The sequence below is a fragment of the Simochromis diagramma genome, unplaced genomic scaffold (genome assembly GCF_900408965.1).
Source record: "Simochromis diagramma unplaced genomic scaffold, fSimDia1.1 OVJJ01000320.1, whole genome shotgun sequence".
Taxonomy (NCBI): Eukaryota; Metazoa; Chordata; class Actinopteri; order Cichliformes; family Cichlidae; genus Simochromis; species Simochromis diagramma.
The window spans coordinates 9,262,754-9,280,891 of NW_024386773.1; the positions used below are offsets into that span (position 1 = coordinate 9,262,754).

The window sequence follows — 18,138 nt, forward strand, 5'->3', positions numbered from 1 at the left end:
GTGTTTGAATGGATGAAAGAGGAACATGAACCGGAGTTACCTCTGAGCTAATTCTGTCATAGTGCAAAGAAAACACAAGTACCCACGTTTCATTTTGTTCATTACACCAAGGTTTGGCTGCTGGCTTCTGCACAATATTTAAGGGCATTCTGAAAATAGAAGCCTGCTTTGAAGAAGTCCTCACCTCTTCCACTGTTGGGCTCTCATCATGGAAAAACCTGACCGGACTTCATGTCAGGTCACAAAATTGCATTTTTACATAATGAGGGGTAGGAGAAAAAGAAAGTATGAGCTCTAAATTCATGTAAGAAAACCAGAGCAGGAACCAGTGCAACTTTCAATTTTGGAAAAGAAAGCCTAAATCAGCCTTCCCGCATGATGCGCATGTAGAGACCTTTGCCATTAATTGTCTCTTTTTTTGAGTCTGATTTCTTTCATCTTAATAACACAGGGTTGCCATGATCCTGCTCTCTCACCAAAAAAATAAAATTAAAATAACAAGCCAGAAACGACACCCTATAATTGCAATTTTTACCCAGATTGTAGTCTAATGATTACAGGCATGATTTGGAGCTTGACAGTAACACCATACAAAATATGAGAGGAAAAAAAACATACTGCTATGGACCCTCAGGCACCACAAGAGTCTGCCAAGAGAAAAGAGTCTGCCAACAAAAAAATGATAGCACCCTTTCTCCCCTAAGGACCACAATTTAGGATTTGGGTTTCTCAAATCTGCAATTCCCCAACCTTTTCACTAGGTGGATGGTTGAAGGCTTGGAGAATTTAGTTTTTTTGTTGCTGTACTCAGGAGGACGTTGATGAGATGTAGGCACAATGGTAGAATACTGTGAGCGAGAGCTGCCAAAATCTGCCTAACAACAGAAGAGCCGTCAAAAAGGAGGAATAAAGGAGAGCGAAAGAAAGGATTGTTGGTAGAAAAGTCTGATGCCCGGCAAAGCTGAAAACCAGCTCCATGGAAGAGTGAATTTCCCTTCTGAGGCTCTGATCCATTCAAACCTAATTGTCCTCAGTGTCTTCAAGACTTTGAGAGTCAGCTGGAGAATTACCCAGGAAGAGTCATGTATTACCTCTGCTCTATACTAAGCGTCTTCACTGAGTGGACTGAACCATTGGGTCTTAGAAAATCCATGTACAACAAGCTGTCAGGAGACTCCGCCGGTTCCATGTTGAAAGAATCCATTTAAAAGTGTCATACATAAGTAATTAACACCACGAGTTTTCAGCTTGACCAGATGAATGTGAGAGGGGATAAAGATGATCAAACAAGGTATGAAAACTCCAAAAACTGTAACAGTTAAGTGAACAAGGTGCAAAAATCTAAACTGTTAGTTGTCTCAAAAGCTTTATTGTCAGCTTCAACAAATCATAAACAGTACATGTGTTTTACTCAGATACATCTTGAGATTTGCAGCTAAATTATCCAAAAAGTACCTCTACTTGATGTTTCCCTTTGTTTTAATGATATAAAGATGGGACACCACAGCTGGGGGTGACTAAAGCTATAACAGAGCTCTCCCAACAGTGTAAGGCTGTTCCAATACCGGGCCATCCTGACTGCTTCTGTGCTCTGGACCTTCAGCAGCAGCATACGTGAAGAATCAGGCAGCACAGACAGACTTTATAGCCATGGCATCATCTCACAAAATCACAAAATTACCTATGAGCTAAAGATTATGGCTGTGTTGTGATTTCAGCTTTATAGGTAAAATGACCACTTACAAACAGCAGCATGTCACTCACTGAACAGTACAGCGAGAGTATTGCCACACCCAGAGCAGAAATTTTGCAGGGGAGAAAGAACTCAAATCACAAAGCGGTAATATACAGTACTGTAGATTAGGACTTTAATTAATAGTTTCAATTGTATTAAATATTTAAAAAGGCATTCAACTGTGAAAATGTGTATTTAATTCTAATTTTAAAAAATGTCTCTCTGTGGATCATCACAGAATGCAAAAAATGTCCACCTGCTATACTGTATACAAAGTCTTTATGTGGCATAAATGCACGTCACTGAAGAAGTGAATGATTTAACCTACCAAAATTAGGGAACATACGCTATATGAACAAAAGTACTAACCTACCTGCTCAGCCATAGATACCCACATAACGAAGCTCCTGGCACAGTTTTTGTGCTGATGTTAATGACAGGGGAGGTGGGAAACTCTGTAGTTATCTTATAGAGGAAAGAATCACTGTTGTTTGTCACAGCAGAGCTCTTTCAGGGTGTCGAACTTTTGTTCTGTAAAACTTTAACTGTAAAACTCAACAATAAACTGGACTGGACTACAAATACAGACATCCTGTATAAGAAGGGCCAGAGTCGACTCCACCTGCTGAGGAGACTGAAGTCCTTCAGAGTCTGCAGGACTCTGTTAAGGACATTCTATGACACTGTGGTAGCATCTGCCCTTTTCTATGCAGTGGCCTGCTGGGGGGGGTGGATGCACGGACAGGGACAGGAGCAGGATTGACAAACTGGTGCAGAGGTCTAGCTCCGTGCTGGGATGTCCCCTGGAGTCTGTGGAGGTGGTTGGCGATAGGAGGATGTTAGTAAAGCTGACATCCATCATGAACAACCCACATCACCCACTGCATGAGTATGTGAGTGGGCTGAGCAGCTCCTTTAGTCAGAGACTGAAACACCCTCGCTGCAGGAAGGAGCGCTTTCGCAGATCATTCATCCCAACAGCAGTTAGACTCTATAACTCTATAACTAATTTCCCCGTTGTGGGATTAATAAAGTCTTATCTTATCTTATCTTATCTTTGTGGATACAATGCAAATGATTCAAACCTGCATTGGTTTTTTAAGAAATAACCAAACATGATTCCTTTCTAACTTTTTAATAATAACTGTCTATACATTTTTCTCAAGGTGCTATTCTAGCTACAAAGAAATAATAACATGAAGTCAAGCATGATGATTCCTGCTGTGAGTGAGAGGGATGAAAGGCACCCAAGCTGACATGGTGCAGATTTTTGTTTAATAGTTATGAACAAAAAATGTATCCAAATCGTGAAATTGAATACCTAGATGTATCCAGACAGAAAACAATGATGCCAAAAAAAAATCTATCAAATGATTCAATCTCAAAGTTTAAAAAATTTGTTTAAACAGATGACAAGTAGATCTAGCTTTTCCAAGACTGTCAGGTGAACCTTATGAGTGTCTCTACTTCAGTCATGTATACTGAACAAACAACAGAGGGAGCTGATATATTGCAATGACCTCACAACACGCACAACACAATTTTAATCAAGCAGTAGGCGATGCTGAAGCCTGTACACACAAGCACGATGCGCCCCCCACACACACCATTCATATAAATGCTCCGGAAAACACCCACTTTTTTTACAAACACCGCTACACTTCAACTGCACACACACGCGTGCTCTCTTGCTCCCCGTCTCCCTTTCTCACACACACCCACAGCCAAACATGCACACAGCAAATCAGCATGAATAAATAAGAGATGGAGTTGTGCTCACAGCCTAATCTCTCAGGGAAAAAAAACAAAAAAAAAACAGCTCGCCACACATCAGCCCAGGCGAGTGAGTGGGACACTGCTGGCTTCCAGAAAACCAATTTGTTAGTTTATTGTCTTGGTGTTTAGTCTGTGGTTACAGTTCATTTCAGCCAGCCCATCCCAGGCATGCACCTTTAAATGGCATCTATAAAACATGGGATGTGCTGTCCTCTTGTCCTCCTCCTCCTCCACTGTACATGACAGAGCTGCATGCAAGCGTCACAATGCTGCACTTCGTTCGCTATGGTGGTGCTTTGAATTTCCCTTTAAACACCCGATGGATTCACCCCAGCAGCTCGAGCTGGCGCTTTGATAGGTGGAACAAACTGTGCTTTCTAAACACATTAGCCTATGAACACCGCTGAGCACCGAATCTTGAGGTGCTGAAATCGGGTGTAATCATGTAGATAGATGGCTGACTTTTTATTGTTCCGCTAAACCAAATCTGCAGGGCTGGTGGTGAATAGAGAATGTGTGGAATGATGCAATACCCCAGATTTTATGGTTAAGTCGTGGTGCTGCTCTGCAATGCTCTCGGTGTCAAAGCACTGGGCTGTCAAATGTATATGTAAGTTGCACATGGGGACATGCTTGACATGCTCAAGCATCAGGAAATGCAAAAAAAATAGAAGATGTGCAGTACAAACGGGCAATCTTAATTGTACAACTACACAACACATGTACGAGGTGAAAAAACAATACAATGCTTGTATTATTTTGTCTCATGCCTGCAAACACAATCCGCACTCTTCTATTATGCCCTATTGATCTGACAGAGTGAGCAGGAAGCTGGCAGAGAACACAAATACTGCCTGGGGTGGCTCCTTAAAACTAGACACAAGCCTCTTATCCATGGTGTTCTCTTCCTCTGGAAATCACCTGGTGGCTCATGCATATCAAGTACTCTCTCCAAGCCTCAGTCTATACTCTGCCTTTTTCAGGCACTGTTGTTTGTTGCAATGTCTGTCTAATGGTAGCTTTACAGAAATTGCAGGCTAATCTGTCTTACCTGTACAAGCTACTTATTTGGCATTATTAAAGTGTGTTTTGTTGCATACCAACGGCCCGTGTTTGTTTCACCACTTGTTAGAGTACTCTGTGCAGATGTGAAGTAAGCCAATGTTATGGTGAACGTGACTTCATAACAAATCCCCACTTTTTTTTTCTTCATCTTCTCCTTCTTTCGTTTTTTACAACTACCACTGCAGAGCGAGCAAATCTTTTTCTTCCAAGTTTCCAGTTTACTGTCAAATACAGTGGAACTGTCACAGGGATCCCATCTCCCTTAATCCCACGGTGGCCTTTGCTCTGCCTGTCAGCATTACCAGCCAATAACGCTGCACAATAAAACCCTCCAGAACAACAGTGGGCCGCAGGCAGCTTCAAGGGCTACTGACGGCGATCTATAAAACAATATAATGGGTTGCCTGTCAGCGAGTGTGAAAGGGAAGATCTACACCTCCTCTGACTCTCTGAGGGGACTTCAATTAATCACAGCAGAATTGTATCACCCCGCAATAGGAGTGTAAGGTTATTACCATCCCCATATTCTGCAGGATGAAATGCGATGATAGCACTAATTGAGGGGAAGAAAAAAAAAGCTGACCACACAACACTTGTCAAGAGGATGAAGGGCAAATGAAAGAACGAGGTGAACAAGTAGATAGACTGAGGTGGATTTAAAAAAAAAAAAAAAAGGAGAGCGTATGAAACAAATTAGGAGAGGGAGAGTGGAAAGTCAAGGCTGCAAGAAAGGAATATATTCACAGTGGCGTGCAGGCATAATAATAAATATCTACAGTCTGCGTGCAACAGCTGACACCAAACACATGAGCCAGTTCTCATTAGGGACTCCTTCTGCGTGTTTGCAATATAATACAATGAGATAACACCACTGTACTTTGCTGAAGTCACAAACAAGCTGTTTATAGCTGGAGCTGCTTTTCTCTTATGTTGGGGTTAAAGGGAAGCACACTTGCACCTGCTGTGAATTCAGCTCTACATTTAACTTTGCACTGCAGGGAGCAACGTTTATGTTTTAGAGTTACCTTTGCCAAGGTACCAGTGATGTGGAATATGGAGATTTGGGGGTCCGAGATAGATAGATAGATAGATAGATAGATAGATAGATAGATAGATAGATAGATAGATAGACATCACTTAAAACAGTAGCATGTTGCTTGCATGCATTTCCACATAGAAGGGAGTTCCTTTTGTGCCTTTGTGCACATGGGCAGATCTCTCAGAGGGGAAACTTTTTTGTCCAATCGGAACTGTCAGTGATGGATTCATGTTGATGCCCACATCTAATATTCACTGAATCTTGAGAACATAAAGTTGAACATTTGCCAGCCTGCGGCTACACCTGTACGCCACCTAAAGTCATGAGTTTCCAGTAGCCCATTGCTGCCTGATGATTTGTAAAAAGCTATTTATCATAGTCAATCGTAGATTTTGCTGCCATTTCACAGTCGCACATGAGTTGTTAAGCATTAGAAATTCAGAATATTAATTGCAATCATTTAGAGAGAGATAGATAGATATACATATAGATATATAAATATACATATATAGTATCCACTTCCACAGATAGGAATAACAAATTATAAACTCTAATTCCAACCTACCTGCCGTTGTTCTTTCAGTTAATCCCGGGAACTGTCCCTTTCATTTATTCTCCATTGCCAGCCACAAAAAAACGGAAGCCTCTTCTTTAGGCAAATGGCATTTCCTTGTCGCTACAAGACGCCCTGGACAACACATAACCTAAAACACTGGTCTAATGTTAAGCTCTCCAGACGCACAATCCCTGAGAGAAATGAGTCTAAAGTGGGGCTGCTGGATACTTGGAGGCGGTGGACTTGAAAGTCTATAAAAGTTACTGGTCCTCCGCCTCTGACTCACAACTTCCCATCCGCCAGAGCTCCACGGCAGCTGGACAACACGCCGGACCGTCACTCATACTTTCTGAATTCAAGGATGCAGTGGATTTTTACAATCCCCCTTCAACATACTGGTTGCAGATGGGTGTTTGGCAACGTTTTCTCGCAGTTGGAGAAATGGATCTGAGCTGTCCGAGTGATGAGAGAGCAGCCGGATTCATCACAGCGCGTGTGGAGCCTCCTGATGCAGCGCTGGTGTTTTAGCGCCATCCAGCGGTTCTGTTGGATTGGAGTCTCCGGTGGCGACGGGGAGGACCTTTATCAGAAAGCTTCAGACGTTGGTAACTGGATGGTCGTGCCCTCTTGAATGCAGCAGTAGCGAGCAAACTACAGCAATGAAATAAAAACTGAATCAGATGAGTCACTAATTACGCCAGTGCCACTTGCAGCCATTTGTTTGCAGCTTTTTATGCTGATTGGTTTATTTAAGATGTTTTATCGAAAGGATGTTTTTATAGTAAGGCATATTTCATATTGAGACACAACCAGTTTATCATGCCGCATGATTTTAGAAGAAGCGCTTTGAGCTATTTTCGGTCAGTGGGTGGACCCAAGAAAAGATTTAGGGACTGTGTGAAAATTTTTTGAAGTGAAGAAGTACTACATATATTTTAATACTTTTATTTTAATATAGACTCCCCGGCATCGTTAATATTTCAAAATAAGATCTTCAGTTATGAAGAAATGGCAATAAGCTCCCTAACATCTTATAAACAGTGGTGCCAGTAGGCCTCAATAATGGCAATTTAAGCACTCGATACTTTTATTAATGACAACTTTGAACAATTTATTATTTATCCACTTTTCTTCCATGAGTTTCAGAGCTGTGAATAAATTATTGTTAAAAAAAAATAGGAAAATTAAATTCTCTTCCTTTAAGGTCTGATGTTGTCCTGCGATGTCACCTGACTTTCTTTCTTATGTTCTTCCTTTTATTCTTAAAAAAAGAGGGTGAAAAGGCTACTGAAATCTTCATTAGAGCCACTAAATGCAAGTGAACACGAAAAAGGAAGACAGCTGTGTGCTGAAGGGTTTTTCACACCTCTGTGAAACACATGAACACCATCTTTTGTTGTAACCTAGAAGATTTCTTCTTTCTAAAAAAGTCCAAAATAGAATCAGAGGATAAGAACAAGATGAAGAGCCTCCTCAGTTCTCACAAAAAAGACTCCCCTCTTATCAAAACCCCTTCCCTTACCCTATCCAAACACACCACCCACACATACAATTGGTGCGAACGAGCCACTCTGAAGAACTTCAGCGTTATGACATGAATTAGGCTCGTGAATACTCATCGAGTTTACGATAACACATTTTTGTGTCTTTGACATTCAGCTTCCACTCTCCCCATGCATTAGTGTCCAGGCTACAAAAGCCTCCCCTCCTTTAATTTCATTATCATCTCTCCATTTCTCAAGCATGCTCTTTCGTCGGCCCCCCCTGAATGGCAAGAATGGGTGGAATAATCAATACCAACCTTTGAAATAGCCTGTAGGAGATGGGATGCAAGCATTTGGACTTGTATTTGATTGATTTTGGACCGCCCTCCGAGAGTGTTATCATCATGAAGCCAAAGCCATCTACTTCACAGAAAACTCCATAAACACCAGCACAAAAGCACACTTGTGCAAGTAAAATCAAAGGGCACTACACACAAAAACCCATGGATAGTGTACAAGAAAAATGTCATACCATTATCACTGCCGAGCTATAAAATTCAACCCAGATAGTGTATGTAGACCAGAGACAGGCTTCGCATCGCTTCATAACTGACTATAAATAGAGGAGCTGTTATTTTGATTCTGTGTGCGTCATTTATATCATATAATTTCTAAAGTCATCAAGTTTCTTTCCTCCTCAAGCTGCGTTTCTCACACACATTGAAGGAGGAGATGGCCTCATTAATCTTCTATGCATTGTATAGACCTATCCTGTCACACCTCTGCCACTGTAGTTTGTGACATGGCTTCGCTCATTAAATCATATGACAGGATGAGGTCAGCCGGGAGGTAAGGTGTCTCAAGCTGTGTGAGAGCAGATAAAGCCAGCAGTGTGAGCCTTTGTTAGGGAGCTCTACAACAAATGTACTGCAGGTGGGAGCTGAGGTGACTCATGAGGTAAATTCCAGTTAGTGAGAATTTGGCATCAAAATCTAATAACAGTCTCTGGTTTTGTCTCTTTGAGGTCAAAACACACGGAGAAACGGATATCTGCTGCACTTGAGCTGTCATGTGATTTGCAACCTCTCTGAGGAAGCCTGACTACCTTTTTAGGTCTTGTTACTGTAGGTGGCACCTTGCATAACCCCAATCATCCCATGCTTGTCATGCTGCGATTATTTTCAGTTGTGGAGGCTTCGTGGTTCGACACTGATTGTGGTGCTTCAGCTTAAAATAAAAGCAACCTGCGGGGAACAGTGCAAGCACTCTGCCTGAACCCTCGCTCTCTTTCAGCACGAAAGTGTGTTTGAAGACAGTGAGATGTCTACCAGAAAATTGCAAGGGAAAAAATAGGAGGCATTACGGCCTCGGGAATGGAGCTCTCCATCAATAATGCAGCGGAAGCAGCAGTTAATGCCCCCTTTAATTCAACAGGTCTGCAGACAACGACACAGTTATTCTTCCTCAAGTGCTGATGCTCGATGAGCGGCAGCTACCTTAGGCTTTATGGCTTTGTGTGGTTTCTCTGCCAGGTCTTTCCCTTGACCTCAATCGCAATTGCTGAGCCTTTGATGGGTTTTCATCAGTGGCTCCTGCTAATGGAGTTTCCAACTTCACTAACTCTCTCAGATCCCGATAGTGCACTGCTGCAACAACAAAGGAATAATGTCCACATAAAGTCAAAATATATGAGCTCAATTTAAAGTGAACAGTGAGTGTACACCTTTTAGAAACAAAAACAGGGCAGTGTCAAATCACAGTGTTACACAGCTTTATCGTCTAGGTCAGTTCTGAAAGAAGCAAAGCTATCTTGTAGATGGCAAGTGTATCAAAAGTCTTTTGCTTTGAGGTTTTGGCTTTTTAGAGATTACCGAAACTTTACTGAGCAAAAATTAATTGCAGGCTGGTTTTTAACTACTTCAAAGAGAAGTGAAAGTAGCACATTTATAAACTCTGACTCAAGCTTTTTTTCTCTCAGGAAATTCAGCTTCTTTCCTTATAGGGGTGTCATTATGTTCATTTCTACTTCAGTGTTTTTGTTATTGGAAACTGCTAGAGTAGCTTTTCCGCATTCGCAGTTTTTTTTCACCCATTTCATACTGTCTGATTTAATGTCCGAAATGTGCCATTCCCTCCATCCTTTCTTTAAACTTTATTCTCAATGACTGCCCTCGAAGCACAAGCTTTAATGACAGGTAGGTGAAAGTGCTGTGTGCATGACAATATTAGGGATATTTGCCCCGACGGTCATCACATAGAGCCAAGAATAGAAAAACTGCTTGACTAGAAGCATTGAGCAGTGCAGCCTGAGCTTCAGGCTCATAGTGATTACTTAGCACATCATCATATGCTGGCCTTAAAATTTGCTACTTATAAATGAAAGTATTGCGTTCAAAATCATTCTTATATGAAGCGTTTAGTATTACGGACAAATGTTTATACACTTCAAAAGTACCTGTTCTGCTGAAAAACATATTGTATGAGAAGATTCGATTTTTTTTAACCTGTAAAATCTCTTTTTCAAGAGTGTCCTGGCCAATGAGAACAGCAGTACAATCATAAGTTGCTTGAAGTAACTGCATCCAAGTCATTTAAAAGTCATGTATTCCTTAAATTCAATATGTGACAGACCAGTTCCTTGAGTTTTAGTTGTAGATGCTGATTGCAGGAGGCAGGAGCTTCAAATTTAAACACAACTTTTCCAAAATCAGTTTGAAGTTTTGGGAGAGACCGAATGAATTAAATCTGGTACCTGAGACAATAACCTTTTTGATTAACGTAATATCTGAATGTAAGGCTGTAAATAAGATGAAACCAAACCAAAAATAGCTTCAAAAAACAAATACACCAGTGGTCTCAGTGTATGACATAAGAACGCACACCACCCAAACCACAAGATACTTATAAATACTTTGTAATTTGTAATGAATCTCACTGGTCCACGATAGACAGAATCCAATATATATTACTATTTTGAGGACACATGAATATAAATCACATCAACATAATCAAGTACAGACATAAAAGTGGAAACAACATTTCTCGCTTTTTGCCTCAAAGGACAAAAAGGACTTTATTTTAAAGTTTAAAAAAAGATTAATGTTTATGTACTGGAAATACTCAGCAACAGAAACTACAAACAACTCGCAAGAATCTGAAACAGGTTAACTGCATTTATGTAATCATTTGTTATTATTAATCTCTGGCTCTCTTCCACAGCGTCTCTTTGACTTGTCTTCCTCACCTCACCCCAACCAGTCACAGCAGATGGCTGCTCCTCCCTGAGCCTGGTTCTGCTGGAAGTTTCTTCCTGTCAAAAGGGACTATTGTATTGTATTATTATTGTCTCTGTTGTTGCACGATCTCTACCTTACAATATAAGTGCCTTGGGGCAACTGTTGTTGGGAACTGGTGCCGTATAAATAAACTTTAACTGAATTGAATTTCAAGTGCATCAGGTACCATTTAACATAAAAGCATAGTTTGTAAAGTAGCTATGGAGAAGCAGAAGTACAGCGTTCTTCAGAAATTATACGAAGGAGGAGGTAAAAGTATAAAAAATGGAAAATCTTTACTAAATTTAGCTGTCAAATAAAGCTGCACTAAAACAAAATGTAAAAGAAAATTAAAATATTATTACACTTTAAAATTTACATAGGAATATTATATTGAAGTCATAATTTTAGTCTTTCCTCCTCTTCCCGTGATACGGACGAGTGAGCCAGTACCTGAGTAAAATAAGCAGGCGTATTTTCCTTCAGTTCCTCCTTATTCAAACCAAAACGTTAGACAAGACAAGATGAAAACCTTGCTTAAATCAAAATTTTGCAGTGTGGATCTGATTGAAAAGAATTTATTTTGCATTGTCACACAATGAAATATGAACCTTAGATGTCTAATATTTCTTAGTCTTGTTTTGTGTCCTGATCATCTGCATATCAACTGTTGACTTTCACCAGAGTTTTAAAATGGGGCCAGTGTCTGCACTATCACCACATACACACTCGCAGGCAAACACTCAGAAAGCTAGAGTAATCATGGAGAGAAATTCTCCCGTCATTTCACTGTTTCCGTTGGATTCTGAGCAGTCTGCCTCAGCGGCCTCTGTCAGAGAAATAGTGGGTCATTCATCAGGAGAGAGATTAAATCTTCATCCACTGCTACTGGATGTTGGAAGTACTTTATCTTTGGAAGAGAAAAGAAAAGTAAAGAAAAAAAATCCATCCTTTGAGGCAAACAAAATTGTTTAATTTCCTTTTATCACTCGCCAGCATCTGCTGGTGTGGACAGTTTGCACCTAAACAGCTGCTGTTGAAAAAGCAAGTCCAAAAAGTGATAAGCAGATGATATGCTAACATACATATATGGGTCAGTCAGTCAGTTATAACATGCAAGGCATAAACATTCTCAACTGTTTTAGAGGCTAATAAACACAACAAATGAAAATTTCCTGTTTACCTCTTCGACGTCACCATATTCCTAGGCCAGCTAAGCTGATTTTGTATGGTAGTTCTTTAGCTCCATCTGTTGGAGGACTTATCACAGTGTAAGCGTCGCTCTATATCTACTAAAGTTTGTTTTAAAAGCGCTTACAGCAAAAGTATTTGGCTCATTTAAGCAAACCACAGAGAAGATTCATGGATGTAGTGATGGAGGACATGCAAAGGGTTGGTGTGACAAAACAGGATGCAAAGGATAGGGTGACATGGAGGCAGGTGATCCGCTATAGAGACCCTGAAAAGGTTGCAAGAAAAAGAAGACAAGAATTTGTTTATTTTATTCAAGTTGTAACTTCTACCAAGATAATACCATAAAAAGTAAAACTAGTCAGCATTCCTACATAATTTGGCTATTTGAGGAGAACACTTTCTATATTTAGCCTACAGGTGCTTCTACTTTGACACTGCAGCATATTCAAGTCATCATAGGCTCTCAATATAACATGTTAATTTAAACTGTAAAGTATAGCCCCAAGTCCAATTAAGTTGCTAAGTAAAATAAAATGTAAATAAAACAGAATGCAAATTTCATAATGGATATTTTATTAACAATAGAACACAGAAAACATATCAAATGTATACACTTAGAAAATCAATTTAAGATAAATATTATTTCATTTTGAATTTAATGGCAGTGACACCTGAGGGGCCTGAGCTGATGGACTGTAATGAGTTGGATGTTGTCCCATTTTTGTCTGATACAAGATCCTAGCTGCTCCTGGGTCATCTCTGTCGTAGTTTTCATTTTATAATGTGACAAATGTTTTCAGCTGGAGAAACGTCTGAACTGCAGTGCAGTACCCCAGCTCTTCAACTTCAAAGCCATGCTGTTTTAACAAGTGCATGCAGATGTGATCTGGATGCGAGCACATGTTGCTTTAAGATCTCTATATGCCTGTCAGCATTGATTGTGCCTTTCCAGATGTGAAAGTTGACAGTTCCATAAGCACTAATGCACGTCTATACCATCAGAGATGTAAGCTTTTTAACTGAGCAAGCCCAATGGTCCCTCTGCTTGCATTCATGTTTGCAAAAAGAAGTTCAGGTTTCGATTCGTCTGAACACAGTTTTGCATTTCATGTATTTCAAATTATTGAAATATATTAAATATAAATTATTTTAAATGAGCTTTGACCCAGAGACAATTTATGGATCATATATGGCTTATTGTTTGCATGATAGAGCTTTAACCTGGATTTATGGATGAACTGTGTCCATAAACAAGGATTTCTGGAAGTTCCTGAGCCCCTGCAGTGATTCCCATGACATAATCATGCTGGTTTTTATTACAGTACCGCCTGAAGACACAAAGATCACAGGGATCATTTAATGATCTTCAACCTTGCCTTACGCACAGAGATTTCTCCAGATTCTCAGAAACTTTTGATGATATTATGTAAAGTAAATGTTAAGATATCCCAAGTCTTCCAAATTTTATGTTGAAGACTGTTATTCTGAAAGTGTTCCAAAGTTTGTAGATGAAGGTGAACCTTGGCCCATCTTTCTTTTTGAGTAAGCGTGGGCAGAGCTTCTCTAATATGCTTTTTTCCCCTACCAGTCAGTTATTGATCAAATGAACGTGATTAGTTGCAAACGGTTTCTCCACTTGTTTCTTTTTAGTACCGCCTATTGTTCCAGTCTTCTGTTGTCTCCATCCAACTTCCTGAGATGTGTTACTGCTCTCAAATTCAAACTGAGTTAGTATATTTCAGGAAATGTGTTACATGTTTAAACTTAGACATTTTACTGTTTTTTATGTTCTATTCTGAATAAAATACAGGTTTATGAGGTTTGAAAATCATTCAATTCTCCTATTATTTATATTTCACACAATGTCGCCTTTTTTTTTTAATGTATGGAACGCCAGGACTGCCATAATGAATTAATTAAATACACCATTAAATAATTAATTAAATGTGGCAATAATTAATTAAAATTGGAATTAATTAATTAAATAAATAGGTATGACACATGTAATTAATTAATTATTGACACATTTCATTAATTATTTATGTTTTCACATGTTAATTAATTATTGACACATTTAATTAATTATTTAATGATATATTTAATTAATTATTTATGTGTTTCACATTTTAATTAATTATTGACACATTTCATTAATTATTTAATGATATGTTTATTTATTTCATTTTGGCAGTCCTGGCGTTCCATAACACCATACCGTGCATCTATAAGGAAACTGAGGGTTAGCACTGGCGGCTGCCAGTATTTTTCACGTAGTATCAGGTAGGTTTGGTTAACGTTTTTCCCTTGAAGAATGAAATCATCAATTAAAAAGTGTATTTTGTATTTTCTCTGGTTATCTTTGTGTAGAATTAAAATGTTTTTGATTTGAAACATTAAAGTATGACACATATGTTAAGAAGTAAGATCAATAGGAAGCACCTGGCATGGAGACGGAGAAAATGCCTTTTTGTGTGTGTGTCAAAGGTTGTCAGCAGAAGAGCTGTGGTTACTGTAACTTATGCATGTTATGTATCTGCTTTGACGCATCAGGGGGCGTTATACCCTGACATATAAAAACATTTTAAGTATGCTGTTTTGGGGGATTTATGCTGAGGATTGTGATGGTGTATTTCTTTCACACATGTGTTTAATAAAATCATTGTTTTGACGCACTTGGACCAGCAGTCGTTTGTCTCACACCTCAATCACGAATCGGGACAAGACACACCGGTCCACTGCATCCATTTCACACTTTGCTTCTCCAAAAAGTGAAACGGACAGGCATGCAGAAGTTGCATCACCAGCAGGGGTAGATAATAATAATAATAATAATAATAATATTAAAGCCACCAAGTCAGTAGTGAACAAAAAACATATGATGTACATTCCAATGTCCTTAATCACCAGAAATGATTAAGCAGGGCAGATAATAATATATATTTATATATGTAAATAGGTTCATAATGTCTGTTTAAACACTTTCCTGTGATTATTTTCATGTAGGCTTGAAATAAAATATCTCCCTCCGCTGTTACTGCAACTTACTGCAAGTTCTGCATGCGTGTCCTTATCATACTTTGGAGATATCAGATGAAGATGATTCAAATTTTTGCAGGGACTTAAGGACATTTTAATTTTTTTATATATATAATAGAGAATTATGAATATAATATGTACCTTCACACGATGTTTATAGCAAGTTGCTGTAAAAAAAAAAAAAAAAACTGCAGCACTTTATGAAGGATGGCTACATTTGGGCTGGGTTTATTTGTTTTCACATTTACAATAATAGGAAATGTTTACTGTTGGTGATTTTTGTAATATAATGATGCTGCCAATCAAACTACTATCCTATAGTTACCAATTGCTGTACACTTACTTACTCTTCCTTACTGCCCACTTAATTTCACTTCCTGTGGAAGGTTTTTTGCTATGCTCTGAAGGCAAAAACCAGCCTCATGTGCCTCTAACTGAAGGTGTTTCTGTGTTACCAAAAAGTTTACTCCAAACATGTGCCAGTATGTGCCACTATAGCGTCTTCAGTATTACAAGAAAACATCCTTTTTTTCCATCTAAAACTTTCAAAAACAATGACGTGCTGCTTTCTGTATGTGTGACTTCAACTTTAAACAATGTGTGATTAAATGTTTCCTTTAGAAAAAAATCTGACTAATCACAGTTGAAAGGGGAAATAAAAACATGAGATGATGGCATTAGCCTGTGGGTTAACCTCTTAATATGTTGCCTTATGTGTTCCATTTAATATACTATCTACAGTCCTGTTCTCTTTTGCTGCTTATGTGATTCTGACATGAAAAAATGTGGAACATATATAAAGTGCTTGGTTTAGGATCATAGAACATTAAAATGTTTTGCCAGCAGAAAAACAGAATCAAATAATAAAGCTTTGTCTTTGAAACTATTGCTGAGGCTCATCGGGGAAAGGCAAAAACACTATGTTGCCAAAAGTATACACTCGTCTGCTTCGCACGCCTATGAACTTGAGTGAAATCCCATTATTAGTCTCAGTCTCCACTCTAAATCATTACAAATCATCTATAGGATTGAGTTCACTGGACACATGTGGAATATTGTTGTCTTTCATGTTCCCTCACCACTGATCTGACTAACTTGCCCTTTCTTTTAAAGGAACCCCGGCTATTAAGACAAGTTTTAGCTAAAATATGTACTGTGCTTTCAACAATATATATGTGGTATTAAAATACGCCAAATGTTTTCCTTTTAAGCACATTTTATATAAAACCATTTACCAGTAGGCCGCCATTGTTATTTACTTTTGAACGCACTCTGGGTAGTGACGTCATACGGTTGCATCGCAACGAGTTCACAGTTAGCAGCGCACTGGAAATGGCTTCTGTTCAACCTTTCCAGTTTGAACCAGAGCAAACCGAGAGAGAGGATGAAAATAGTCAACCAGTACTTATTTTAGATGAAGATGAAAACAATCCGTCACACGAGGACGCGAGAGTGAGGGAAAACTACTGCAGTCTATGCGGCTACTGCTTGCCAATAATGGCAACGGCGACTGAGAGCGTTTGCTGTAGCTCAACTTCATGGAAGCAGCTATCCATGGTATCGCATAACCGCATGATAAAACCATTAATATAATTCTATTTTTTATTAGACAGGAAATTTACGATATCGTTAGTTTTACAGATTCTTCATGCAACACAGTGCACCAAAACCTTGAAGCCTTATGTCTTAATCCAGATGTTCTTTGGACAGCCCTTGTTAGCCTCCATGACCGGTATAGTACGGTGGCCCTGAGAGGCCAAACGGACTGCAACTTCAGAAAACACTTGCAAAAAGAAAAATGCTGCAAAAAGAAAAACGCTGCAAAAGCACAACGGAAATAGGAAAAAAGACAAAGGAAATGTTTCTGGGGAGACAATAACCGGACGGACCAGTTGCACGAACCAAAACATGCTAACAAGTGTACTGGGACTGGGAGACACTTCAAAGAAGTGGAGCGGCCAAAGAGTAAACTTTCAAAAGTAAGTTCTGAATATTATGTCACTTATTTATGTGCAAATGTTTAATAATGAGGAACATTAAAACATTACTGTTGGCCACATGCCGGTGTTGTGCCAAAAAGTGATTGTCTGCCAGAAACTGATTGCCGTCCGCGGGAGCACGCGCAGCTGCTTAAAGCTGCAGCGCCCGGATTACTTGCGTTGCCAGCTACTTCCGTGCAACTGATATAACGTGGGGGGAAAAAAACCCCAAACACATTTATGCCTTTGTTATTAGGCAAAGGTATGCATTTATGGAGCTTTAACGTTTCTCGTAACCGAATTATGACGCTTATCAGAAGGTTGCTTTCAGTGTGTAGCGCAGTCACGAATGACTACACGCATCACGATGGAATAATTAATGCCTACAGGTTTAGTATGTCTACTCTCGTTGTTCATATTTGTTATAAGACTGTCGAATAGTAGTTAAAACAATAAAGACCTATTGTGCCAGTATCACCATGACTCTTTCTTGTTTGTTCAGAATAACGACTGAGAACATGGCATTTTAGCGCTACCAAAAAGTGATTGTGGCCTATAACTTGTCACTGAAACAATATTTCGGCTTCAAACTTGTTAGATATATTCCAGAAGGGTTACATGTGATATATTATATCCCAAAAACTCAGAACTGCTAAATTACCATTAAGGGAACAATAAAACTGACAATATGCAATTTTCAACCTGCCAAAAAGTGATTGTGGACTACAACTTGTCACTGAAAGAATATTTCTGCTTCAAACTTGTTGGGTATCATCCAAAAGGATGATATGTGGCACATCATATCCCAAACAGTCTCTAAGAACTGCTGAATAACTTGTACAGGAACAATAAAACTGATAATATGCCATTTTCAAGCTGCCAAAAAGTGATTGTGGACTACAACTTGTCACTGAAACAATATTTCTGCTTCAAACTTGGCGGATGTCATTTAGAAGGGTCATATGTCAAATATTACATCTCAAACAGTCCCTTAGAACT

At 39.1% G+C, this 18,138-nt stretch overlaps 1 protein-coding gene across 1 annotated transcript in view; it reads right to left on the reverse strand.

Annotated features, from left to right (window-relative positions):
- Window positions 1–7,024, reverse strand: part of tafa3a (TAFA chemokine like family member 3a) — a 101,298-nt gene extending 94,274 nt beyond the window's left edge. Inside the window, exon 1 of the mRNA XM_040006981.1 lies at window positions 6,181–7,024. The gene's annotated coding sequence lies outside the window, so the exon portion shown is untranslated. The remainder of the gene's footprint in view (window positions 1–6,180) is intronic.
- Between the last annotated feature and the right edge of the window lie 11,114 nt (window positions 7,025–18,138).